Source organism: Chroicocephalus ridibundus, chromosome 2 (assembly GCF_963924245.1).
Source record: "Chroicocephalus ridibundus chromosome 2, bChrRid1.1, whole genome shotgun sequence".
In the NCBI taxonomy this organism is placed as follows: Eukaryota; Metazoa; Chordata; class Aves; order Charadriiformes; family Laridae; genus Chroicocephalus; species Chroicocephalus ridibundus.
The window spans coordinates 127,141,772-127,169,492 of NC_086285.1; the positions used below are offsets into that span (position 1 = coordinate 127,141,772).

Here is a 27,721-nt window from a genome sequence, read left to right on the forward strand (position 1 = left end):
AAACCTAACTTACCAGTGGTCCACTTGCTCCATACAACCAATGTGCCTCCTTTCTCTTGCAGTTGGATGTATTAATAAAGCAAACAACAACCAAATAATAATGGTGAGCTCAAAACCCTTCTCCTGGCTTGGCTGCTGGCAGGGGACACGTTGCAGATGTGCTGAACTCAGATATTTCCCCTTGTTTTTTATGTGCTGGGGATACCTGTCTTGGGGTGCCAGAAATGCCACAGAAGCCATTTAACCCTTTCCTGAAGGCTTGATCCCCACCAAAACTCCCTGTCTTCAAGAGAGCAGTGCCAACTCATTATACACTGCAGCTGAGGGAGATTATAGCTCGTTAAGATGCCATGAGTAACATGTTTGAAAATGTAATTAAAATGTTTTTTCAATCATTCATGAAAACTCTTCTAATGCAGTGTAAAGCTTGATAATGCCTGTCGTTGTACTTTGACCTGATGAAAGCTCTGGATGGAAACTTATACAGTAGGTAATATTTACTCTGGCAGTGTGTCAGTAGGCAATGTCTACTGCTTTTATTGCTCTGTGGAATAAAAGTTTTGAATTTTGCTCTGTACTGAACCATTTATTGTCTTGAAATTGGCAGCAGTAACACCCAGCTGGATGCCGGTATGTTTTGTGTTTGCAAACAGGCTGATCCATGGGAAACAATCTAGCAGACAAATCAACTTGTTATGAATTAAACAAAATCTTTACTTGGGTATGAGGCATTTGAGCCTGAGGGAGCTATTATTTTGGAAAAGGCCCATAAAAGGACTTTTTAAGACACAGACTTTGTGAGTTTTAAGTACGATATTCTTAGACTGCCTTTAGTTATGCCTTGCTTTGCATAACCTGGTGGACTTTTATAAAACAATATCTTCGAAGTAAATGGTGCTGGGGTCCAAAGCTCTGAATTGAAAATCAGAACTGAGCTCAGTGTCTGGCCAAGCTGTTGAGCTGCTTAAATTGTTCTTCTTCTGCCTCCCACCTTTTTTTCTGCCTTGTCCCTGGGACAGGAACTGCCATTTCCTATCGCTCTATTGCATAGCACTGAAAAATTCCTTCTTCTAAGCAAGAGACAGAGGTAGAAAGTTTACCCAGAAATAGCTGACTGCTCTGTACCAAAAATAAGCTTAGCATGTAGAGATAATTCTGTGTGCTTAGAGCCAGTCCTATCAACTCTCACAATCTCGTGAATGTCATGGGATCTGATGTTTTCTTAATTCTCCTGCTGATGGTAATCGAGGAACCACATGATAATCTTGACTTCATTAACACAATGAAAAAAATCAGATGTAAATTTCTAGCTTTGTGGTCGCTGAGAAAATGTGAAGCAAGACAGTCTTAAATCCTGAAGATAAATAAAATCATCTGATGGTCATTGTGACCTTCTATTCACTCCTCTTGGGTTACCATGTCTAACATTTCTTGGCTGCTTCTTAGACACAACCACACAAAAAATTGATTCCTAGTGAAAGATTCTCTAGCAGTCTTTGCTCTCATCCCCAATCAGCCATGTTTATGATTATTTTTTTTCCTTTACAAGTCTGAAAGTGTGTGCTAATAGTGAGCCTAATGCAATGTGTGCTGGATATGCTCACAGTTGACACACGGCTTGTTGTCTCTGTACTTTTAATAGAGGGCTCATAGGCTCTTCTTCCTTAAATGCTGATTGCTCAGGCTATTACACTGGTACTCCGTGGAAATAGGCTCTATTCTCACAGACTTCCCGCATGGCCTTGGGAAAGTGACGGTAACAGTTCCTCCATTTTTTTCTGTATGAAATGATGATAATTGTATTTCCTCTCCTTGTCTGTGTTGGACTGACAACTCTTTCAGACAGGTCCGTACAGGGCCATGCACAACCAGGCTTTGTAACCGATCTCCATCTACTTTATACGTCCCTTGGAGCAGGGGCTTGGATTCAGGATTCCCCCCTCCCAGGCTGATGCAGAGGAGATGTGACAAAGGTAGGAAGCAAACACCGAGCGTCCCCACAGCTGTGCGTGGGCCACATGCCAGTAAAATACATCCTGGACACTCATAGGTGAGTAACCTTGCGCTGGGTTCCGTAAAACACAAACTAGGAACAGTTTAAGATTGTTAATGGTGGTGTGAATTGTGGGTAGACAACTCTTTATTAAATAAAAAGGATCAGGATAATAAATTCCATATATAATCCATGTCGAAGAATATGCTCTGGTCAGGTCTTTTTTCCAGTGATCTGGATGACACGATTCGCTTTCATGTAACACCGCTTTCAGAGATGGGCAGGCACGTTTTTGTCACGTGATTTTTTTTCTGGACTACAATAAGCTTTCAAAGACAGACTTAGTTTCCCTATTCTTTCCTTGAATTCATAAAGCTTTAAGATGTCGCCTGTAACTGTGTTTCAGAGTTTGAATGCTTTATATTTTCAGGAAGAAATGTGAGAAAGAAAGAAAAACATAATAGTTTCCGATCATCAAATATTTTGGGTGAGTCATTCGCCTGCATTGCTAGATAAATGCAACAGGACATCCTGTAACCGTTGTGCAGTTTCTTTAACTTCTGCTTTTTTTTGTTCCTATAACAGAAATAGTGAAATAGGGAAGAAAGTGGCAGTGGAGTCCTGTCCGGGCACTCCTCTATGCCTGGATCCTCTCCTGCATCAGGAGAGGGAAGTCACAAGTCACCTCTTGGGGCGACTACCAACCTCAGTACCAAGACAGGCAGATAGATTGTGGTCTCCTCCTGGCCAGCAGCAGGGAATTCAAAGGCAAAGCCTCCTGAGGGAAGTTAGAGAAGCTGATATTATTTTCTGGAGCCTCTGGCTTCATGGAGGAGTTTCAGGAGTTAATAGCATCAGAGGGAGAGCGTGGCTATGAGTCTTCACCGGAGCTTTCCTGGAAAAGACCTGGAAGGGGGTGCTTCTGTGCCAGCAGTCCTTTCTCTCACCCACAGTTTCCAAACTAATGTCCCCCAACCATTTTTTGTATCTCTTGAATGCCAGCAGAAGGATTTCTGAGATGTATCTTCTTTCTTCTGGATAAAGGGGTATAGCTGACCAGAACACCAGTAAGAGTGGCATAACAGAAACCAAACAAATCCTGCTCCCAACAAAAGCAAACGATAAACCAGAACGTAATAATTCTGGTCATAGAGTTGGCATATTTAAAGGTAACAGAGAAAGAAGGAAAAGTTGAAAAACTGGCCAAAAAAAAATTGCCTTCCTCTTTCTACTCTATCTGCAAGTACAAACAGAGCTTTGAACCTTAGATCTATCAAAAGTCAATCTGATCTTACCCAAAGGCCTTGGGGAAAAAAAGTGTGATATCAGACAGATAAACATCTAGTCTTAGAGTAAGCCTGAGAGACAGTTTGCGTGTCTGTGTGGATACATATAGAATCACCCAAAATTAAACAGACAGATTTGTGATGACAGACCAAGTGAAAGTGAATTAGTGGAGAGATAACAAATGAATAAAGCCTAACTTTCAGTAATAATTCCTTACAGAATTTCAGAGGCACGACTTCACATTAAATAACTGGAATCTCCTGAAATTCATTTTCTTCCTCAAAATCCCTTTTCAAGACTTTTCCCTACTGTGACACTCAGAAGCAGTTGGCTGATGAAAATTGAATAGTGATGTGTTACTGGGTTACAGAGGATTTTATTTCATTTTTCATTGCCACTTAGCATATTTATTATTATTATTTTTGTCCTTTACTTAGTGTCAGGAAATGCCTTTCTGTGTTTACACAGTACGTAGCACTTCAGTTGTGGTGGTTTCAATAAACCCCATTAATAATTACCAGGAACCAAATCTGTCAATAAATAAGTCTCATAACTTCATGATCTGATCTGACAGTGAAACGAGGAAAAGTCAGTGTCTAACTGCTATCATGCGTGTTTAATTCTGGCACTGTTCTTCCTCTCTCTGCCATACAGATACAGCCTCAGCAGGCAGAACAATAAAGATGAGGCTCTGTGGTTTCGTTCGCTATTTACACCAACGTTCTCTCCAGGGTGAGAAGTTTCCTGTAGTTCTTTTACATACCTCTCATGCACACTTCTCCCACTCCCTCATTCTTTGAGTCTTTTCCTGATCTGGTCACAGGTATATTGGCAGCAGGCATCTTGTTTCTCTTTATATTGGCCAACTTTTTTTCCCCACTTTTCAATCACCCGTTCTCCTGCTCTCTCCCAGTGCCATCTGTTTCACAACTGTTTTTGTCAACAGCACATCTTCTGCTCCCTATCTACTTTCCACATCGGCATAGACGTCTAGACTAGGAAGTCTCTGGGGCAAGGACTGTCTCCGGATTGACACGTATGTATGTTTACTTATCCTCAAAAAGCCCCAGCTCCAAACCTCAAAGTCCTATTACAGTTAGTTAATGCTGGTGTGGGTGAAAAAGCTTTAACCTATTAATTCCAGGAACCAGTTGAAACGCTACTTTCTAGCCTTGGCCAAAAGATAAAGGTTACTATCAATTTCTTCATGGCCCTTCTAACCCTTGAGCTCTTCTTTCATCCAGCTTCAGGCTCTGCAGCCTCTCTTGAGGCTGTTTGAGACTAGTAGCATACAGCCTTTCCTTTTTCTCCCTGTAAATTGCGATAGCCTTCCAGAATAACTTGGGTTTTCCTTGCTTTCCTTTGAATATTACCTGAACCTTATCTCTGTGTCCTAATTGTTCTCACGCAATTGTTCTCCAAAACCTTTGATTTAGCCGGCTTAGTAAAATATGCTATGAAAAATGCCACAGGAAAGTGTTGCTTTGTTCCAGATGGTATTTGTGTTTCTGTAATAGCTGGGAACTCTCTTTAGTTTACCTACTAACCTGCTTTCAAGTGTTTGTTGGTGGTGACTGTGGTATCAATTTTCTGTTACTTTCCCGTCACCCAGTCTGGTGTAATCACTGTAATCCTCTACTTCTCTTTGTCCTTCAGGCACAACTAATACACCAGGATAGGGTTGTACCTGTTTCCTTTACCTTTGACGACTGACACAGTTGAGCCAATTAACACAAATACTGAGCATTTTCTGAGTCGTCAATTGAAAAGTTTTGTTTTTTTTTTTAAATTGGCACAGAAAATAAATAGTGACGCTGGGAAGGGAAACAGAGTTTGTGTTATGCTGCTGTTAGTTTTTACATTTATCGAGAGTGCGTAATTCTCCACCTACTGTCCATATCTATCTTCCTTCAGTCTAGCCAAAATGCATCACCATCCAAGAACTCATGGATGACTTATATGGAGCTCACCACTGTCCCCATCCTTAAATACAATGCAAACCATCCTCAGGGTTCACATCGTCGTTTACAGGCAGTGCAGGAGAATGATAAGGAAACAAAGGAGACTGGTCTTTCATGGTTCGGCTTCTCCCCGGTCTCCTGGGGCTGGACAGTCCCAGTGAGGGAACCTGGAGCTGCAGAGCAGCAGCATTTAAGGAGGTGACATGGTGTTGCCTCCCAGCAGCCATGGCCTGTGCCTGCACAAGGCTCCGGCAGCCACTGAAGGACTCCTCTGCACAGGAGTTTGATCCTGGCTGATGCGCTCAGCCTCAGAAGGCTGTAGGCAGCTGTTGGCAGAGGTAGGTGCACACTGTGGCTGTCCCGTGCAGGTGCTTCCTCACCGCCTTGGAGCCAAGGCTGGGTTGAACACCCCTACTCTGCATCACCTTCCGTTCCCCGCAGCAGCTGGCTGAATGATAATCATCAGACTGTCCTACAGACCTCTTTGTGCCTTGCGAACATCTGCCTCTGCCTTTCTTTGCATTCACGTCCTGCCACAGTACAGTGTGGCAGACATACTCCCCCTCACAAGTATGACACCCAGGAAAGTGGTCCTGGGAATCTGGCTGAAGCTTCCCCCCATGACCGGGGGCTCTGGCATCCCTCCAAACCTCATCACATTCACATGCTCCTCATCTGAGGGTCCACAAAGTCTTGGGAGATCGTTGTCTGCTCCCTCCTGGCACATACCACCAAAGTGTGGCTGCTCAGTGGAGAAGTCCTCAACACCCTTCTGAGTCCCTCTTTCTTCTGGCTGTCTCATTCAACCTGGCGGTTTCTTTGAGCAGTGGGAATCTCGTGGGACTCCTTCACAGAGATTTTCAGTCTTTCTCTTTTTAAAGAAGTAGCCCACACTGGTTCCTGTTTATCTTTGTTCATATTCTCCACTGCATAGATGATGGGGAAGCCACGAGATCAAAAGCACATGGACTACTTAGTCCTTGAAGACTTTAACTGCCATGCCTGAGGGATCTGTCTGGCCAACAACGTTTCTAAGTGCTATAATTTAATATTTTTATAATCCTAGGCAGTCTCTATTCTGGGCTAGTTCTTTCAGGAAGCATCATCTTGTTGGGTCTCTGTCTGTACTTATAATTAGCAAGTAGCCTAAACTTTGCCCTGCATGCCATAATAGCAAGTTAATATTGTTGTTGGTAGTCAAACCCAGACTCTTGCCAAAACTGCTATTCATAATTTGCCTTTCAAGAAACAACATTCTACTGAGTACAGCTACCATGCAGTTCTCAGATATTTACTACTTTGATTTTTAAATGCCATTCAGTCTTTAAGTGAGTATGGAAGTTTTGCTTTGGCAGGCGAGGTTAAGCCAATGCAATTAATAGTCTTTTTTCTTTCATACACTTTGCCTTGGTGATATATGTGGATGAGAACAAATGTGTCTTAATATCTTTGTTGCGGTTTTATGTTTTTTCATCATGTTTTTGCTGTTCTATTCATTACACTAAATTGGACGTTAAGGGTCACTTTTCTAAATCTGGCTTTCAAATATCAAGCAGTGAAATAGCTGCACACAGTGTAAGACAGCGCTGTCCTAAGCAAACACTGGATACAGCATCTGGATGCAACTGGGATGGGTGGGCTCAACCTTGTATGCAACAAACTGAATGTGACTCTCAGTTTTCTTATTGTTCAACAGATTTCTTCCAGCCGTTACCTGCAGAGCGGCTCAGAGCTAAAGTAACTTCTTCCAGTCCAAAGACAACCGGATATGGGAGAGCATGATGAAAAATTGCAGAGAGGAAAGTGTGCACATGAATCAAACGCACTTTTGGGTCAGTGTTGCTGATGGCTGACCAGGTAGGACAGGAGGCTTGAGCGGCATGGATTAAAGGGAAGCTTACTTGAGAAGAAGGCCTTAAGAAAATGGAGATTAGCAGACTGAAGAGATTTGAAGACAGAATCACAGAATAGTTTTCGTTGGAATTCAACTTCCCACTCAAGTCAGGGCTAGCTTCAAAGTTAGGTCAGGTTGCTGAGGGCCCTGACTAGTAGTTTTGAGTATCTCCAAGCATGGAGATCCTACAGGCTCTCTAGGCACCTGTTGCAGGTTTAACCACTCTCATGGAGAAAATACTTTTCCTTAGATCCATCTGGAATTTTTATTGCTGTAACTTTGAGCGTTGCCTCTTGTAATTTCACTCTGCACCTCCAAGAATCTGTCATCTTCTCTATTACACATCTTCAAGTAGCTGAAGAGTATGATTAGACCTTCACCAACCCACCTCTTCTCCATGACAAACACAGGTCTCAGCTTCTCCTTATACATCATGTGATCCATTTTTCCAATCATCTTTGTGGCTCTTTGCTGAACCCGCTCCAATATGCAAATTGATCGCTGATGGGGAACAGGTAAAAGATAATATGATAGGAGAAAAGGTAGGAGGCAAAGGAGAAAGTGGAGGAAAACCTTCAAAAAAGCAAAGGCAAGAGCAATTAGGACACTGTATCCAAAAGAAAATGGAAGGTGGGAAGGCAAAAGAATAGCACAAAGAAAGTGGCCACACAGTTCCAGCTGTGCCCTGTAGTAGTTGTCACTAGAACACCTCAAGAAGTTGGCCCAAAAAGCTTTTATCTGAGAGCTGTTGTTCCTCTGATTCATTTTAAAGGTTAGTGTTGACATGGATTTTTTCCAAAATGTCTTACTGAAAATCAAATTAATTTTGCAGTAGTGTGCATAAATTATGGAGATGACGAAACAGGACGTTATTCACATGAGATAGTTACCAAGAAAAGTGAGTGATACTAGGTTTTGCATTAGACTTAGTCTCCCATGAACACAGATGTCTAAGTAAGACAACTCTGAGACAGAGACGCACGGGTGGCTGACAGTGATGCTCAGGCTCTCATTCTTTGATTTTCTTTATTGTAGCAGTCATGGCCATGAGCTTGCTGTGCAGTCCCATTCCCATTTGTTTTGAAGCATCCTCATCTTCTGGAAACCGCTTTCAAGTTTAGTGGCATAAAAGTCGCTTGGCAGTTTTTGCTCAAAATGGTCGTCAGGGCTGTAGCTGTCACCAGTAGAAATGTCTTCTACTGCTTTGGGACTGCTGTGAACCATTCCTCTGATCATGAGCTTGACAGATCCACCGGCTGTTGCTCAATGACCCCATCACCATAGTTGGCAGACATTGATTTGACACATCGGGCCGGGCAGCTCCTTTGGAGGCCTGGTAATGTCAGTCCCTGACAAGGCGCTACGTTCGTGCAGAGATGATGGCAAAGCAGAGCCGCATCTTGAGTAATGTCACCGAGCAATGGGACAACAGCTACCGTGTTTTAGAATATGTGCATATTATTCATTTGAAAAAAAAGCACATTTGCCTTTTTAAAGAGAAAATATTGGTGTATTTATCTACAAATCTAATCTGGTGTATAGCATTAGGGACTGTCTGATAGTTTGGGTTTTTTTTCTCATTTAGCGTATTACTTGGTCAAGTAGATATTTTACGTTTTCAGCTATACCTGCAAATTATGAATCATATACCTATCTCTTCTGTGAGTGTGTTTTTTTCCACTTTTTAAATCTTTTTATGGCTAATTGATCTGCTTAATCATCTAAATAAATGTCAACAATTATCCAAAACTGTTATCTATACTGAGATAATAATGTTATCAATAAAAAGCATTAGAAAATGTACAGGAAGAGCTAAAATCTTCATAGCTCTGTATAATCTTATTAAGTCTAAATGCCAACTGAAGAGGAAATCAGAAGTTAGAGAAGTAGAGACTCATAGAAGTAGGCGTCAGACTCGTGCAGAGTCAGATATGGTCGGCTGTAACCCATTTGAGCCCCTTTAAGATCCTGAAAGAGATGCAATCAAGTTGAGCTCTTTTGGTGACAATATCCAAGGTGCTGGGAGTCCCTTAGCATCTACACTTCTTCTGCATGGTTCTGATACCCTCTGCTCTCCCTGTAGCACCCTATTTGGTGGCCTTCCTGGGAGGTGAAAGACTTGGAAGAGATGTATCATCCTTTTGATTTCTCAGGACCCAATTTTTTTTCTATCTATCTAATTTCACCAGCTTTATTTAGCACAAATCATAAGGTTGGAAAAACTGTTTCTACAGTAATATAGATAGTAGATTAGAATCTACTGCATATCACATGTTTTAGTTAAGAACGTTAAAGATTGGGTTCGTTCAGTTTATCTCTGGGCTCGCACATTTCACAAGCACCCTCACAGCTGCACCTGAAGAAATGTTGACATATACACACAAATAGCAAATTAGGCACACTTATCATTAGGGAATTTGCATACCTAATGTAATGTATGCGTTTGTACATATTGGGGGACTATACAGTGCACCTCTGTCTTTCTTTTTGTGGGCAAATGATTTATTTCTGAGTCCCAGCTCACTTAAATTTCACTTTATGAACAAGAGGGCTGCCTTAGTGACAGCACTGTGTGCACATGTGCGGAGCCTAGTTGCAGTTTGCGCTAATAACCTCGTCTTAGTAGCGTGAACTGTTTGACTTGTTCATGGCAGCCGTTTAATAAAGGTTCATGTTACAGTACAGACCACAAAAAAAAAATGTCCATATGCTTGCCATTTTACTTCATCAGGATGACAATTAATTTAGTTAATCAAACACCTCTTAGCATGCATGCCATCTACAAGATTAGCCTAATCTCCCCAGAGCTCAGTCTAAAATTGCTTTTGACATTTGAGTTGTATTTATAGTGCCACCCTTGCCTCTAAGGCTGTGGTCTATTACAACGGTAAACCTTATTTTAAATATTACTGGACCAAAATTGCGGTGGTCATCTAATGCAAAGCACTGCCCTGATACACATAGGAGAAAGCTTTGATGGATTAAACTCGTATCAACGAATTTTAAACTGGCTTTGCTGTAGTATAAATTCAGTGGTGCTCTCCCAGCTAGTGCCATCCCAAAAGTCTGCCCTGATGGCCTCTTGCCTCTGCCCAGCTCATTCTGTTCAAAGATAATGATCCTTGAATGTCACCTGCAAGCTTGCAATCTTACATGTGTTGGCCACCTCTAATGGACACTCACCAGTTGGCTTCTTTGTCATAGATCTTACCCTAGATTCCTGCCTTGCATCAGATCTCTTCATCAGATCTTTTCCTCAACCCTTGCCTTGGCCTCGGCGTTCACACAACCAGTTTGCCAATACAGCACTGTCACTGACTCACAGCCATCCTAACTGAAGTCAAGCCATAAATCCATGCAAGCCATAAATATAGCTGATGTTCCTCTGGAACCACCCCTTACACTGCACCACGCTGTAGGCCTTTGTGGGCAACACACATCAAGATACAGTTTGCCATTTTCCACAGATGCTTCAGTGGGGATGGACATCAAAGGGACTTGGGAAAGTTGAGGGCAAAAGACATGTGTCTGAGAAGTTCTGCAAGGTGGTTAGGTGCAGCAGTGGAAAGCAAAGGACAGGTGCTGACAGGTTTACTGTCATTACGGTGGTGGACCATATTCTGAGAGGGAGCACACACGTACTTTCAGAGAAGAAAAGAAACTCCACGGCAAAGAATCTAGGATTTCCCTCTGTTGTACATGAGGTCACTCCTTTTAAGGTAGAGGATAAGTTTGAGCACAAAACCAAACCTGGCCACATGGAAAAGACAGCCAAGGAGAAATTAAATGCTCTTGGTAGCCAAAAGCACCATCTATCCCAAATGCTCCAAGGAGGCTTTTTTGTTTTGTTTCCCCTGGGTTATCTCAGCATTTTTTAGGCATTCATTGTGGTCTCAAGTGCTTTACTAACAAACTAACTAGTACCTGAGGAATGCTGCTCCCTAACCCTTGCATGCACCTAAGTTTGTGCCAGAGGCTTCTGCCTTGGTTTGTCCCAGGCTTGCGCCATATTGTACCTCCCCATTACCAACTCGAGTGTCCCTCTGATCCCTCACCACCATACTTTGTGTCAGGTTGAATTGCATGTCATACTCTTGCAAGCCTTCCAGGTCTGTGAGCCCAGTATGTCCCAGTATTGTTCTCTCATCCCCAGTAGTCCGCTCCCTTGGAAACAGCCACTTGCCACATTATCAAGAGATAGGCTTATCTATAAAGAAGAAGAGGTTTCATCAGTGGAGAAATCTACCTTCGTTGCCCTCTACCTTGTTGCAAGTCCATGTATTTTCTGTCTCAAAGGCAGTAGATCATGCCATGCATCCTTCAGAAATGTATACGCTTCCACTCATCCTAGGAGGTCTCCTTCCCCCCAGGTCTAACACTAACAGAGGTTTGCAATCCCTCACTGACTCCAATCCACAGCCCTTCATGGCTTAGGAGCAACCTATCCGAAAAATATGCACATGGAAGCTGCCAGTGGTTGAGCTGATCCAGTCAGGGCACAAGCTGCTGGTGTAGACCTTCAAATAACCTTTGGAAATGTTAAAAACCTGTCTAGCTAAGGAAAGAACAAGGATTACTTTTATTCTCTTACTAAACGAACTCTGCTGACTGTGGCAGAACACAGAACAGAAGTACAGGGTGTGCATGACAATCAAGAGGTTGGGCAGTTCTCTGACAGCAAATGTGTGGCTACAGGAAAGAGGTAGTTGTGATGATAAGAAAGAACAGACTAAATAAAGTATCCTAGGACATCCAAAAAGTGGAGCCAGGTGACAAACACAGGTGCTGTTGAGATCACAAGTGCTACTATAGACTCAGAGGAGGTTGGTATCGGCCATAATGAGCGCCAGTAATTCCTGTTCCCTCAGAAGCTCCTAGCACCTCAGACGTAGCCTTCCTCAGCACTTCATATCCCATCCTAAACACCTCCACACCAAATGACTTACCCAAGGCTCAGCGGCTGCTAACGAACAACTGCTAATAGAGCAGGCATTACCTGCAGGAGACACTGCATGAGATTCTTGCTACAACCTCATCCCAGACAAGAACTTGGGCAGTGCCCGTCTGCCACACTTCAAGTATGTCTGGAAATAGCTGCTGTGTCATTTTATTCAAAATTTGGTTTTCTTTTTTGCCTTTGTTTTTCAATTACTTTCTACTTTTCATTTGCTTCCAGCTGAGAGTATTATTTGGGGTCTCACACGGCAGGGCTGGATGGCAGCAGAGATGTTAAGGGCTGAAATTTCAAGCATTTCAAAGCCTGGGGCAAAGAGCTGCAGAGCTGCAATGGATGGGCCGGCACAGCTGGGATTTCAAAGCCAGTCAGGCCTGGCTCCAAGAACGGGATACAAAGAGCTTCAGGGGGAAACGGCAACTGGGAACAGGAAAGTCAGAGAAAAGCTGATTTACTGCTCATGTCCGACATATGCGTGATTTCAAGTTACAGCAAACAGCTGTCAACCACTCAGCAGAAAACAATTAGTCAGGTTGTCCCTGACAATGTGACCCTCCCAGTTTTCACGGGAAACGAGTGAGCTGCAGCTGGTGGAGGGACTGGCTGTAGTTCCACTCGTACTCCTACCCTGCCACCATCTGCTCTTTTGGCTCCCTGGGTTTTTGTGAGGGACACAGCATGCAAACAGGAGATTGGTCCAGAAGACAGTTTAGTAGACCTCCAGAATCCTTTTAGACATGTTGCACAGCCGTTCTGAAGCCTTACCTGAGGTGGCGACGCAAGAGGTTCTAGCAACAGGTAGGTTGCTGCTAAATGCAAGATGAGGTAAGCAAGCTCATCCAGTATTAGAGTGATTCAGTAACTCCATCACTCCAAATGGGCTCAGCAGCCCGTTTGCACTTTGCATGGCTGCACAACACAGGACGGGCAGGAGACAGGAAAGATATGAGTGCCATATGCATTGCCAGACCAGCCAGCCTGAGCTTGACAGCAGTAACGTATCTGTAATGGTCCGTGATGGCTCCTCTTGGGATTCCTGCTGATCGAAAATTGTGCTAGATAAGGAGACAGGGAATAAAGAGATCACCCTACCATTTTGCTGTTAGAGGTAGCACAGCCTTCCAACACGTCCTCATGTCCATCAAAGGGTGCATGCTGAGAACTTTATGGGTGGCAGGTGTTACCTCCTAACTCACACAGGTAGTTGTCAACTTCCCAAGCCCAGGCTGATGGGTAACGCCCCAGCAAAAGTTATGTGCTCCCAGGTTTCCTATAACCATGGCAACCTTCTTCTTGATGCTCAGCGGCACTCCACTGATAACTATCTTATCCCAGGTAAGAGCTATTTCTCACAAACCCTGTGCAACAAGGGGAGGGGGTTGGTAACTCTGATTGGTACCAAATGTTTTCATCAATGCTACCAGCTCTGACTTCATTAAGTCAATGTGCACAAGTGTTGCCTGATGCTCTGCACTGTCCTGGAGGAAAATGAAAGCTGTGCTTGGTGCAGGGATGCCTCATACTGCTGTCGTGGCTGTGACCAGGAACAGGACTGTCTTCCTACTGCTACTGCAGCTGTTCAGGAGCAGCTTGAACACTGCGTTACTCTTGCACAGCAGAGATGCTAACGATGGTCCGCTGTCTCTCTGTAAGGCAATTTTCCATAGCAACTGGCTAATGTTGGAAAGGGAAAGCTACACGTTGACAGCATCCCACTCTGGAAGCTGCCTCCAGAAACACCATGTTGCTTGTGAACTAACAAGTCAATTAGGGCCACAAAGATGATCAGAGGGCTGGAGCATCTCTCCTATAAAGACAGGCTGAGAGTTGGGGTTGTTCAGCCTGCAGAAGAGAAGGCCCCAGGGAGACCTTATAGCAGCCTTCCAGTACCTAAAGGGGGCCTAAGGGAGAGATGGGGAGGGACTTACCAGGGAGTGGAGCAAAAGGATGAAGAGTAACAGTTTTAAACTGGAAGAGGGTAGACTTAGATTAGCTATTAGGAAGAAATTTTTCACTCTGAGGGTGGTGAGACACTGGAACAGGTTGCCCAGGGAAGCCGTCAATGCCCCATCCCTGGAAGTGTTCAAGGCCAGGCTGGATGGGGCTTTGAGCAGCCTGGTCTAGTGGGAGGTGTCCCTGCCCATGGCAGGGGGGTTGGAACTGGATGATCTTTAAGGTCCCTTCCAACCTAAACCATTCTATGATTCTATGAATTCATGTGGTACAGGACAGGCCAGATGCAGGCTAGACACCCGTCCAGGCTGGTGATACCAGGCGTAACACTTGGAGTACAAGGCAGCCAACAAAAAAACCAAACAAATATATCACCACTGTGTAATCCTGCTAATTTGAAATGATCATACACCTGCTCCTGAATTAGCTCAAATCTGTTCTTCCGGGTAAATAAATATCACAGATCTGTGTACTAGATTAAGAATAAATTCAACACATTCTTTAATGCTGTGGGCAGCATCTTCAGACCAAGAAGAATTTCTGCAAATGCCCCCCAATCTTTGAAAGCAAAGGGCTCCTGGAACCACTTGTTTGTCAGCTCACCCTTACTATTGCCTACCTGAATGAGCTGCGAAGAACTCATTGGTTCAGCTGCTTTTCTTGGCTCTGTGAGTAAGATGATATTCTTGAGAACCAAGACGACCTTTTATTTGAGCTGTCATTTCTACAGAAAAGGCAATTGGGATGTTCTGTAGAGCGCACGTAGGCCATTTTCAGTCTCCATCAGGATAGGCACCAGTCCAGCACAACCTAGCTCGTTGCAGCCGGGTCTCAAACTGGCTTCCAGTGTTGGACATGTTTTGATTCGCAAATGAGCAATTTTTCTGCTCGCAGCCACGAAACGAGTGGAAGCAAAATGGGAAAGATTCCTGTGTATAAAAAAGGGTAATGGCAGGTGAAAAAAAAATATTTAAAATTAGCAAAGACACAGAAGAAACAGCTTTTTCTTAACTTTCAGAATTAGAGTATCTCAAGGCAAATGCTTCTATATGCTGTATTATTATGGCTCATTCATGGGAATTAATAAGGTGAAATAAAAAAAAAAAGTGAATTGAGGATTTATGGCCAGAAAATGCCAGTGTAATGAAATGTAAGTGACTGTGCATTAGGCAGACCACTGTCTACACGAAAGATGGCAGCTTTCCCTACCTTAACCTACTGAGTATGTGTAGCGTTAGTCTGAACAACAGGCCAAATGCAGGCTCAGTCGGTATAGGGATCTGTGTGTTATTCCCCAAAGCCTTTTTAAATTATGTCAAAACTTTTAGCCATAAAATTAGTCAAGATCGTAAATTAGTGTGTGATGAATTTCAAAGAATCACAATGGAACTACCCTTAAAAACTAAGATTTTTTTTGTTTGTCTGTTTTCATTTCTCTTTAATGTCACAAAACTTATTTTCCCATGCTCCAAACTGGAAACAAGAACAGGAACTGATGAATATCCACACATAAGGGTGCATTAACTGGTTGCTTCATACTTGAAAGTAACATTTATTTCCTATATTCTTTTTCTTTGAACAAACAAACAGAAGCAAACCACTTTTATCACAAGACAAGCGCATTTCTTAGAATAAAATTTGTAAATATTCTTCATACCTAGGTCAATATGGCTTTCTCTAAAATTTTAGGTTACAAGAAGAAAGGAAGCAATGCAAAAGGAATGCCAAAACATACTGCTTTTGTTTTCTGGATTTTTTTTGTTAGTTTTTTTTTTTTTTTCTCCAACAACATTGTGTGAAGAACAAGCATGTGACTTGGATCTCATTTTTTATAATCCACTCTTCACTACTTGTTTAAAAATTGCTACAGTTTTTACAAAGCAGGTTAACAATTTGGACTTTAACTACTTAATGATAATCCCTTGAGGAAGAAATAAAATACAGAAAAACAATGCAGGCGGTGACCATGTAAATGCTGGAATTTCTCAAGAAAAGACATTTTACTGTGTCAACCAATTGGGAACGAGTTTCCAAAACTCTAGCTCATTCAAAAAGGCCAGATGTCTCAATGTTTTGGTTTTATGTGTGTCTTTGCTCTCTCTTTCCCTGTTCTTCTGAGAAGAATTTAAATCCTTGTAAATCTATTTTTGAACAAAGTGATCTTTTCCCTGCTTTTTTTTAATTGAATGAACCCAGGTGTTCCTTGGGATCTCTCTCAAATTACCGCTCTGGCCGGGCCACCTATGCTTGCATAACTAACTAGTATTCTTCTATTACTGCTCTGCTCTTGCATTCAAGCAGACTGTAGAAAGTGTGCAACGATGAGTTTAAGGAACATTTGAAAACACGGAGCGAAGTCTGCTGTCTGTTTTCATTGTCCGTGACAAGGTTTAATTTACTGCCCAGAGCCACTATCCCCTCCAGTTTGTGCCACTACATGCTCACGGACGCAACCCAAACAACGACCAGCAGCTACCTACATGGGTGAGTAGCTGGGTTGGTCTGGAGTCTATAGGACTACCTATAGGCCAGGAATTAACGATGCCCAAGGAAACTTGCCTGGACATTCCTGAGTCTACTGCCAAATTGCTGGATTGATCCCTGGCCACTTACCACACTCAAAAAATGTCCAGAGCTCATCTGGAAGTTAACCTGGGCCAGGGAATGTTCAGACACCAGTTTGGTGTAGTCCTTGTGTTCTGAATGCCAAGAGCAGGGACATGGACTCTTACAGCGCCAGCTGGCCGCTGTACTGGAGCAACGTCTTGCAGCCGTGCTTAATTCAGCAGCAGGGACAAAGTCTGGGAGTCAAGCTGGCCCAAAGCGGAAAATCAATTGCTGAGCATGAAGGCTAGCTGGCTAACGTGACTCCCATACAAGGACTTCCACTTCAGTGGCAGGGTTGAAGTTTCTTTCTTGCCCCATTTTACACCACCCACCAACTTACTTGATCTATACACAAAGACGTTTTAAAACATGTGACTAACAGCAGACCTACAAACGTAGTGAGGCTGGAACCAGCTTTTTTTTAATCCCTTGGCAAATATATAATAAGAGAGAGACTTTCTTTCCTGCTTACGCTTTCCAAGGTGCATTTTGTACATATTACTCTTACCTTCAGGAACGAGGATACATAAAGCCGTGACTTCTTTCAAATGATACTAACAACCTGTCTTTGTTTTTTTCTTCTTATAAAGCACAGTATATTTACTATACCCCATCCCTTCTTCATCTTAGTTCTTTTGGGGCAGGACTGATGAGTTTGTGCTATGCCTCCTGAATCTCATATTGCACAGCAGCCTATTGAGGGTAATTCAGCACTTTTTTTATTTTTCCGAATGATTCATGTTATAAGTAAGATTGTATTTATTAGACTGATGGACTCTATTACACATTTATAAAATTAAATTTTGTTTTATTTACACTAATGCTTTGAGAGGAGAAGATGAATTTTAAGCCCATCAGAGTGCTTGATAATGAAAAGAAGAAATAAGGAGGAAAAGAGGGAGGCCAAGACAGATGTGGGTTCTGTGCACCATTTCTCCTCTTGAAGAAGAAAGATTGAAGATCAAGGTACTTAGATGAGGCACTAACAGAAAATTTTCTTGAGCCTCTGTGATAGCACTTCCAAATAGAAATAGCTCATTTTGCATAACATTTTGTAATCCAAATTCCCAACAAAAAAAAAAAATAAAAATCCCCAAACCCAAGACAACATAAATTAAATCAGATCTTTCATTTTTGTATAAACTTTTCATGGGGAAAAATGTTGTTTTGTGGTTTGTTTTTTTTCTTTTCTTTTTTCTTTTTAAAACACCTTTAAATAAGATGGGGGAAGGGAGAAAACATTCACCAACTTTTTAATAGAACTTGAAGGAATTCCGTACTGTCTTACCCTACAATATTTTTAGAGGCTGGTCTTAGTATGAGTATCTACATGGCATTATTTTAACCATTGATGATCTAATTCAATGAAGACAAGCACCTATTGCCCTCCACTTTTCAGAGCTCAGGGACATCTGGGACTCATTTAGAAATATGACAGATGATATTCTGACTGCTTCTACGGACTGAGTCTTCGAGTGGATCAAGGCAGTGGCGTGTGTGCTGGAGTCACAGCCTCGAGATGGGACTGCAGACATACTACAGTGATTGTGCCAGTTGCACATGGCCGTGTGCGGCAGCCCTTTACATCAGTGCCAAAGACCTGTAAGTCCTGATATCAGAGTTTGCTTTCCTGGACATGATTCAGGCTCTTAAACCCCTGGGTGTGAGCTGCATTGAGCCATTTTCAGCTATTTGGTTGCCCTGCTGGAAGTCCTCACCAGCTCCCCAGTCTGCTGAAACTCATAGTTAGGCCCTATTGGTGGACTTCAAGAAAGGGTAGAGAGATTGGAACAGGCTGCCCAGGAAGTGGTGGAATCACCATCCCTGGAGGTATTTAAAAGTTGGGTAGACGTGGTGCTGAGAGACATGGTTTAGTGGTGTTTTTGGCAGTGTTAGGTTGATGGTTGGACTCAGTGATCTTAAAGGTCCCTTCCAACCTAGACAATTCTATGATTCTATGATCTTGTACCTAGTACCACTTTGATTGTCCCCCAAACTTGTTCCACTGTCTTCAACACTTTATATGGAAAGCTTAAATGCTTTTCTTTTGAAATTCTGCCTTTGAAATCTCCACGACTCGACCTCGTCCAGGTGGTCTGGCAGTACACATACGACACTGTGACTCCACTTCTCGTAGAGCTTTTCAGCTGCATCCTCTGGGTGTTATGTCCACACATTCATATTTCCTGTTTTGCTGACCTATGAGATTCTCTTTCACTTTTCAACGGGCTAGGAAATCATTCTTTAAAAAAAAAAAAAAAAAGAAAGAAAAGAAAAATTAAAAGACAACTTTACTTGTTCTTTGTTTTCTTCCAACCCAGCTTCCAACGAACCTTAGAAGTTGCTATAGTTGAGTTTTGGAGATGTTCACGATGGGTTTTTTTTAGGCTGTTGGTAGAACAAGACAGCCTTTTTTTTTTTTTTTTTTCTGTTTTGCCTCTCGGACTAACGCCGGTTTACGCAGTTGTAGCTTTTCCCGGAGGCTAACCCTAACCCACCGCATGAAGTTTGCTGTGGGGCAGAGGGGGGCTCCAACCTCGACGCAGCCCGGCAGAATCCTACCCCCGGCACGACCCCCCTTCCACATCTCTTGTCCCCCCCACTCTCCCCCATCACTGCCTCGCTCCCTCCCTCCCTCTCTCCCGTCCACATCTCCTGTCCCCCCTCTCTCCCATCACTGCCTCCGCTCCGCGCCCCAGCCGGCGGAGCTGCGCCTCCCCGTCGCCCGCCTTTGCCCCCCCCCCGCCCCGCTCTCCCCTGGCAGCCCCGCATGCAAATCGAAGCCGGCAGCAGGAAGTTCAAGCCCGCAGAGGATGCGAGCCAACCGCCGGCCGCCCTGCGCGGTTCCTCCGCCGGCCGAACACCCCCCCCTCCCGCCCCCCCCCGCCCCTCTCCCGGCCGGCGGGGAGCAGCACCGCGCCCCGGCTCCGCTCCGCTCCGCTCCCACACCGGCCCCGGGACACCCCGCTCTGCCGCCCGTCACCGTGGAGTTCACTGGCTGCCGCGCAACTTTCGCACCCGGGAAAGTAAGTGCTGGCGTGAAGGGGCGGGGGGAGGCAGCCCCGGCTTCTCCCGCGGGGGCGCAGCGGGCGGGGGGGTGGCCGGGCTGCCTCCGTGTCCCCGGCGCGGCACGGCGGGTAGACGGCGCTTTGCGGGGCGGTTTGCCTTCCCTTCTGCCCGCCGGAGGAGGTGCCGCTGCCGCCTCACCTTCCCGGGAGGAGCGGATGGGGTCTTGAAGGAAATACGGCATTTGTAAGGAAGAAAAAAAACAAAACAAAACAAAACAAAACAAATTTCAAAAGGGCGATTTACTTCTTGCCGCTTGCTTCTGAGTGCTCGGGTGCCTGCTGGCTGTTTCGTGCCGGCAAGCGTGTGAAATTATCTGATCAAAGCCTGCAGCCCGTGTCTCAAGCCAAGGCGAGAGCTTTGACTTAGTGGAGACAATCTGGCCTCTGGATATTCCTTCTTACACCGCTTTTTCTCTAGGAGGGTCATTCCGGGAGCGTCTTCCAAGTTACAGCTGCTTCCTCTTAACTGTATGTTCAAATGTGCCTTAGCTTAAAAGAAAGACGAGAAAATGGTATTGTGATGTTTGCTGCATGGTGTTTCTTGCTGACTATGCCTGTAACGGTACTGTATGCCTAAGGAATGGTCTTGAGGGGTTTTCTCCTTCCAATTTTAATTTAGGATCTGAAAGTCAAGCTAGATCTCCCTAGTTGATGCTGTACCTTCAGTAAAGCAGTTAGAGTTTCTGTTGAAATGGTATCTTTTATGTGTTTGCAGTGAATGGGTTTGCAGGAACTCATCTGGCTGCCTCGTTGACCTCTGTTGGCACCGAAGACCTGACCTAAGAGATTAACACTTAGAACTTGTTTAGCCAGATCTGTATTGTGGGTATACATAGGGAGCACAAAGGGTGAGCTCTCATTCTGTTATTTCATCCGAAACATCTGAAACCCCAAATCAATATCTCATCTCTTGCCTTTCATTTCCACCTTTGAAACAAAAAAAGAAACAGTCTGACCAATCTTAACGTATTTTAGCACATTCTAATACAAATGGGAAATTACATTTTTTTAGCTTGATCCCATAGAGTACCTGTAATACTTATGTAATTTAGGTATCTTGATGTTAGTTGCAAGTATCTGTAAAGTGTGAGTTCCAGGTAGATAAGTCTGCGCTTATCGTAGTATTGCTAAAGGGTTATTAAAAAAAAAAAAAAAAAAAGGAAGATTTTTGTTGGGAAATTGCAAAGCTATGTTGGGAAAGTGTAGCTCAGTTTTACCGAAAGGATAGTCAAATTGTGTTTGTGTGAATTGTTTCCAACCCAGTACTGAATGCAGAGTAGGTGTTACTTATCTTTTATGTGTTGTGACTTTGTATCTTTATAATAGGTACCATCAGCAAGGCGGAAAGCATGGATGAGAAAAAATCAAATCATTTTCTCTAAGAACGTAGCAACAGGCTAGAAATCAGTTAGATTTATGAAATCTTGTGTGAGGGTTAAAATTAATGAACTCTGAGATCAACAGATGTCTCATTCTATAGATCTCTTCTGAGATTTATAGCTCTTTTTCTTTATCCATTTCAGCTTCGTGAGCTGCAGACTAGTTAGAAAAGAATTCTTGATTAAATAACAAAAAGGTCTATTTTAATTGTGTGCTGTTGAGATCTATCTATATTTAACTGTAGTGGTGTAGAACGATCATCTTTGTACAGTAGCTGGCTTGAAGTTGTTCTGCTTTTCTCCTGGAGGTTTTTTTTGAGTATATAATTATACAGAGGACAAGGTAAGGCTTAGGCCTTTCTTTGTAAGTTCCTTGACCAGTGGAGTTGTGCAATGATTTTTTCTGACAATGCAACGAATTATGAAACTTTCGCATACGAAGTTAAACCCCATTGCCTTTAAGACGTTTAATATTCCGGTTTTTAATGCTACCCTTTCAAGAGTATTTCCATAACTGCGAAATTCTTTCCTGCGTGTCTTTATGAATGCATAAGCAACTCTTTCACAATACTTCCCCCCCCCCCCATTTTATCGACGTAATTGAAGTGAGCCATCTTTCTATGGCCTTGTTGGGTCTTGTAAGATAAATGGCATCACGGAAGGTCAGGTGTTGCGGGAAGCAATTCATAAAATGGGCAATGAAAAAGGTCCCAGGTCCTCCTGGCTCAGCTCTCTCAACTCTCAGCTGAGAGTTAGCGCGGCGGCTCAGAAGACCAGAGACGCTACCTCTGGCCGTTCTTGTGCTGCACATCAGAGAGCAGCGTTTGTCCTCTCTGTAGCTGTTCAGGAAAGTTGAAGAACTGAGGTATTTGATCTCAGATGTGATTCCATTTCTGTCACAAAAAGGAGATGTTTTCCTATCTGTACTTCACATGTTACTTGGAATCTTAATGGGCATCTTCAAGGTTTTTGGGTGGAAAGATGTTGACCATGAACCAATTTTTATTTTTCTCAAAGGGCTAGATGATCTGGGGAGGGGGCGAGGTCTTTCCTTCTTTCCATACGTGCATATTCGTAATGACTGAGCAACTTTATTTCTTGTGTTCGGGGAACTGTAGAGCCAGTTTTACTTTCAGGGTTCAGGGACCCCTTTGCAAAACTGAATGAACACAGAAAACAACCAGATGCGGAATAAATAATTAAATATTTAATAAATAAATTTTAAAAAGGCATGGGTTGGGCATTAGGTGTAGGCTAGGACTCCTAGCCCTCTGCTCTGCTAGCACGGCTGCACGCAGAGATGTGTTTCTGTAGCACCAGTGATCCCTGAAGGATGTGAGCTGTCACGTGCTAATGCAAGGGATGGGAGGAGAATCTGCTGGCTGGGAATCCTGAGGGTTGTGTGAGCTTTGTGTGCAGTAGGTGATACTTCCTTCTGAAGCTATGAAGCTGGGTGTGTAAAGAATTCCACCAAACCACGTGACTCTGTTAAGTAGTATTTATTGTTATCTTACCCCTACGGGATTTCTGTCTCTGAGAAGAACAGCTTAATTTTGGAGAAGAACCAGTTGCCCAGCTGAGAATTAGGATTTTTCTCCTGCTGCTCATATCCCTGCTTCCTATTTCTGCCATTTATTTGTGTCCCCCCGATATATCCGTATCTATATCATCTATATCTATATCTATGCAAGTATGTATAGGGAGAATGGCTTCCAGACTTGCCAAGCCATGCCACAGGAACCTATGTTGATAAAAAATGTAAAATTACATTCGTATGAAAACAGTCTTTAGTGAGGCATACAAGGAGAAGGAGACTGCCATACTGTAAACAGCAATGGTAGCGTCGCAAAGAAATCAGCTTCTACTAATAAAAGGCAAATAAATACAATGTAATTGTCCTTAGTGTGACTCTTCCTCGTTTAAACTTAATTGTCCTTCAGGGAAGGATGGAGAGGTCTGTGCTTTCATATTTATTTTTGCCTGATTCAAATACGTTTCCTGTTGACATTGTCATTAAATGCTGTAATTTCCGAGGTTGAATCATTGGCAGTCGTGTTCGGCATCTTTCCTGAAAATGTGAATTCATGGAACAAAATGTAAAGGCAGGATTCATCTTGCGTTGGAAACATTTCCTCCAAATATTTATGAGATACTTGTATTTGTTGTGTGCCCTGAAGAAGTACTCACAGAGGTAAATAGTTTAGTTATTTTTGTCAGCTGAACGTCAGAAGAGAGATGGTATTTTGACAGCACTTTGCTGGGGACAGAAGGAGGAGGAGACCAGGGAAGGGTGAAGGGGAGAATGGGTAAACCTCATTTCTCTGGGGGGAAAAGGGGAGGCTGGCACCATGCAGGCCAGTATTTGCCGTCCTTTAGGTCAGCATCATCTATCCTTTTCAAACTGCTGGCATCTTAAGTATCTACCATTGGTTCCTGTGTTTGCGCAGCATACTATCTTACTTCGTCAGTTCAAAGGGATCAAATGATAAACAGTCTGAACAGTGTGTCCTTCTTCCTCTACGGTCTCTGCTGTGTATAGCGTGAGGCTACTTTTTCCTGTCTAAGTTGTGGCTGATATGTTGTAGAATTTGCTGCTTTAACTTGCAAAGGCCTGCTCTTTACTATGCGCGTTCTTGTGACCAAGCCATTTCTTGGAAAGTGCCTGTGATAGCACATTGTGTGATCTTAAACTGCACAATGCGATAGCTCACCACAGGGGTTGATGTACGGGATGCAGCTCCTCTTCTGGAATGATCTTCACTGCAGTTTTCTCTATTTTAGAGGGCTACTAGAAGTCAGGACGTGATAAAAGTTTGGAGGGAGCGGGCTCCTTCTGGGACGTGTTCTTAACTACTCCTTTGTTGGTTTAACAGAAAGCCGTTTCAGGAAGCTTGTCGACAAAAACATATGTCTGTCAAGTGGGCTTTCTGATGTGGCTTCTGTAAGATATTGCTGTGCTTTTCATGTTTCCTTCATTAGTTTGTACAGATCGGTGTACACAAACCTGTTTGATCAATTTTTTGATGAAGTCTTGTTCAGGCTTTTTCTTGGGCAGAAACTGAAACAATATGCTACTACAGGAGTTAGCGCAGAAGTATATTTGGCTGCTAAGAGGGTTCGTTTTTTCCGTGTAAGACTTGGGGCTTAGAACAAAATTAATATTGAAAGGTAAAGAGTATGTTTGAGTGAATTCCTACATAATGATAACGTATTTATAAATGGGTAGGTCTGACCTATGACTAAGTTTTACTCTATTCAGAAAAAGAAATTATTTCCCAGTAGTATCAATGGAGTCGGATAAGACCTGGGTAGTAGTGCCTCTATTGCATTTATCGAAATTGCCCGCGTGAGTATGCCTTTGCTGGCATGATGAGGCTTACATTCATTAGATCCAGTGGACAGAACATGTTTTTCTTCAGGGCAACCCCAGCCTTACCATGTGTCCCCTACGGGATTTCTAAAACCTTCCTTGAGTGCTGAATGCCCTGGGGTGGCTGGGATTCAGGTGTGAGCGGGCGAGAGCTGGAGAACAGGGTTAAGGGATCGCCAGAGCTGGTGTCAGCGCCACTGAGGAACTGAAAGCTTTGGGTAAACACACAGGAAGGGGCTGGGCAGGAGAAAGAGGAAATCCTCCGTTGGATGTTCTGGGTTCTACTTGTTCAGAATACATTGCAAGAGTCATTTGAATGCGCCGTTACGGCGTAGCAGAGCATGCAAATGGGAGTCAAAGTACATTTTTGTAACTACAGACCTACCGTTGCAAAAGATGTGCTAAGCTATGCAAAGGCTCGAGGGAAGCGTCGCAGCCTGTGAGGGGTGTAGGAAAACTTGCCTTTGAAGCAGCTCTCTGGCTGTGTTGCTGGCATGGCACTTTGTCTTCCTTTTTCTGTCTTGCGAGGCCTTTGGTCTGTCGCTGGTTTCCAGCTGCACTTGCACTGGTTGTGAGAGAGATTGCAGCAGCTCTCCAGGCGCCGGCGGAGAAGCACCGGGCCATATCGAGGTGAATGCTAAGCCAGTTTCTCTAGGGATGTAGACAGCCTCATTGATGGTTTCTGCTAGGCAGGTGGTGGAGAGCAGTATTGCCACTAGGCCTGACCAGGAGAGCTTGCCTCTTCTGAAAAGTTTCCACTAAATTTCCTTGTAGGCAGTTCCCATCCGTCTGCCATGACACTTACCGGTGTGTCTGAAAAAGTCTCAGAGCCACACTGCTTCAAGTGTCTTCATTACTAATAATGTGCTGTGTTTGGGGGTTTTTCTCCCCAGTTTCCTGGAAAACAACATGTTTTAGTCTTTATCCTGCCTTAGCAGTACTCCCTTCCTACCGCTGTTTCCTTTTCTCTTCTCCAGTCGTTAATTTCCCCAACACCATTCTGTCGTTTCTTTCTCTCCAGCTTTGTCTTCAGGACTGTCACTGGTATAAGCCGTTTAGTTCATCTCTTGATTTAGATCTCTGTGCAGCAACTTCTTCCCCTTCCAGAAAAATAAGTCCCAGTACCTTTCATAATCTAATTATAATTTGTAATCTACTTGTGCTACCCTATCAGGGAATATGTGGCCAGAAATACGTCCCCCCAGCCTCTCGAAGAGGTGTGAAGTCCAATGGAGTACCAACCTGACAGTACCAGCATGGTCTTCACGGTGTTTTAAGAAGCCTGTGCCTCCTTACAGGGCAGCTTTGTACTTCTACAGATCGCCAAGATGACTTTTCTGTCTAGAGCATGTATTATATATAGATGTGATCTAACTTTAGAGCCAACTACCACTGTTTGCCACATCTGATTTAAAATGGTGACCTCAACCTTTCTTGGAACAGGTTATTTTCTATCTTGAAAATGGTCAGTGTGGATTGTCTTCTACCCCTTTGTCTGCTGTTCTGTGACCTTTTCTGGTCAAGTTTTATTTCTGTTTTATGCAGGAGGTTTATCTGTGCCGTCTAGTGGCACATGTGAAAGGTTTTTGAGCCAGCATTGGCCCTCCTTGTAAATCCACCTGGTTGGGTGAAGCAGAGCGTGGTCTTATCGGCATGCGTGCTGGCTTGTGAAGAAGAAACCAAAGTTTGGTATTGTGTGGGTGTGGTGCTAAGGCAACAGCTCGTGTTCCAGGATTTCCGTGCTGTGCTCCTCGGTGTCGACATGCCCCATATGCTCTGTCCACACAGAAAATGAAACTTAAGAAATTTAGCTTTGGGAAGGCATTGCAAGTTTTGAAGAACCAACTTCAGCAGAGCCAGCACCAGCAGAAAGGAGATTTGGCTGATGGAGTGAACAAGTGGGGAAAAAGGTGCTTCAGGTGAGACGTTTCTGCTTTTGATGGAACATTTGAGCAAGTCTGAGGGCATTAGATACAAGTGTCATAAAATGCAAAATTCAGCATTTGAATAGCTTATTTAAATCAGAGATCAGAACAGTATTATCTTCCGTAATATATTTGACTATGTACAATGGCAGTCTTCTGCTAGGTTTAGGTGGGTGAAAAGTCCTTTTCCTTGCTCCCGCAATGAAAGCAAGATGCTTGGTGTGGTATGACACAGAAAAGTCATTTCTCTTTTGAGCACAGAACAGTTTCAGTGACGTGACTATATTTTGTTATTACATGTTTTGTATCTTGTCATGCTGATTGAGATTATGTGCGTTCCTAGGGACTGGACTAGTCTCTACCCCATTAGTTATCATCCTTTGCATTCTTACGTAGTTGTTTTTTCTCCTTTTATCTCTCTGCTTCTACAGTCTTCTCTCTATTTATTTCTCAGCATCGACCCCAGTTCTGACCTCTCAGGGATTTCAGCCTCCTCTCCTACACCTTTTCTCATATAGTTTGTGTTGTCCTGAGAACTTCCCACATGTGCCCAACAATCAAGCAGTCTTACTTGTTTTTAAAGTGACTTTTTTGCACAACATTTAATTCTCTGTAATTCAAACGTAATTTCCTTGTGGACTCATTACAGTTCTCTTGAAACAGACATTGTGAACACTGATTTATTCTTTGTTCTTCCTTGGAAAGGGAGCTGCATGGTCTACGAGTGCTAAAGTCGCGTATAAACCATGGGGCTTGTGCACAGCCTTAAGATGTTTTTATTAGGTACAGTGCAATCACGTGGCCTGCCTATGAGCTATATATTTGATATTTTAAGTTACAAAGGTTATAAACTTAAATGAGCAGCCAGTATGGTCGTAATAATAGTACCGTGAAATTCTTGCAGTCTGCGTCATGAATGTGTGTCAGGGACCTCCAGTGAGTCAAAATCTGACGTAATTATCGTGCATTATACTCACTAGGGTCCGTGTTCTGCACTTTGTTTAGAAAGCCCTGGCCTGAGTCTCTCAAAGTCTGCAGAGCTCCTGCAAGTTGTGTGCCGTCACTTACAGGCTCAGAACCTGGTTGAGTGGAACTTACTGTGGTTGTTACTGCTAGGTCTTCGTCTGCTACCAATTGCAAGGCTCTTGACCGTTAAGCAGGGCTAGAAACAACACACAATACTAAATGCTGTGCAATCCAGTAACGATACGTTGTGAATACAACCATGTTGATTGTTTTTAGAGAGAGAAAACAAGAAACATGAAGGCAAAGTCAAAATAGTAGCAGCAGTCAAAGTATTCATCAGTTTCTGAAAATGAAATAAATTAAC

At 43.4% G+C, this 27,721-nt stretch overlaps 1 protein-coding gene and 1 long non-coding RNA gene across 7 annotated transcripts in view; both read left to right on the forward strand.

Annotated features, from left to right (window-relative positions):
- The window catches only part of LYN (LYN proto-oncogene, Src family tyrosine kinase), an 86,423-nt gene that overhangs the window by 12,577 nt on the left and 46,125 nt on the right, over positions 1 to 27,721 (forward strand). For 2 of the 6 annotated variants that reach the window (XM_063326883.1, XM_063326886.1), the window contains exon 1: positions 19,541 to 19,675. The exons of 2 other annotated variants lie outside the window; for them this stretch is intronic. The gene's annotated coding sequence lies outside the window, so the exon portion shown is untranslated. Of the gene's footprint in view, positions 1 to 19,540; positions 19,676 to 26,268; positions 26,386 to 27,721 lie in introns of those variants that run through there. 2 more of the 6 variants (XM_063326887.1, XM_063326884.1) reach the window with 2 other exon arrangements.
- LOC134511994 (uncharacterized) lies at positions 1,999 to 8,786 on the forward strand. The gene is made up of 3 exons (XR_010070019.1): positions 1,999 to 2,050; positions 6,938 to 7,098; positions 8,171 to 8,786. It is a non-coding gene; the product is annotated as an uncharacterized LOC134511994 (long non-coding RNA).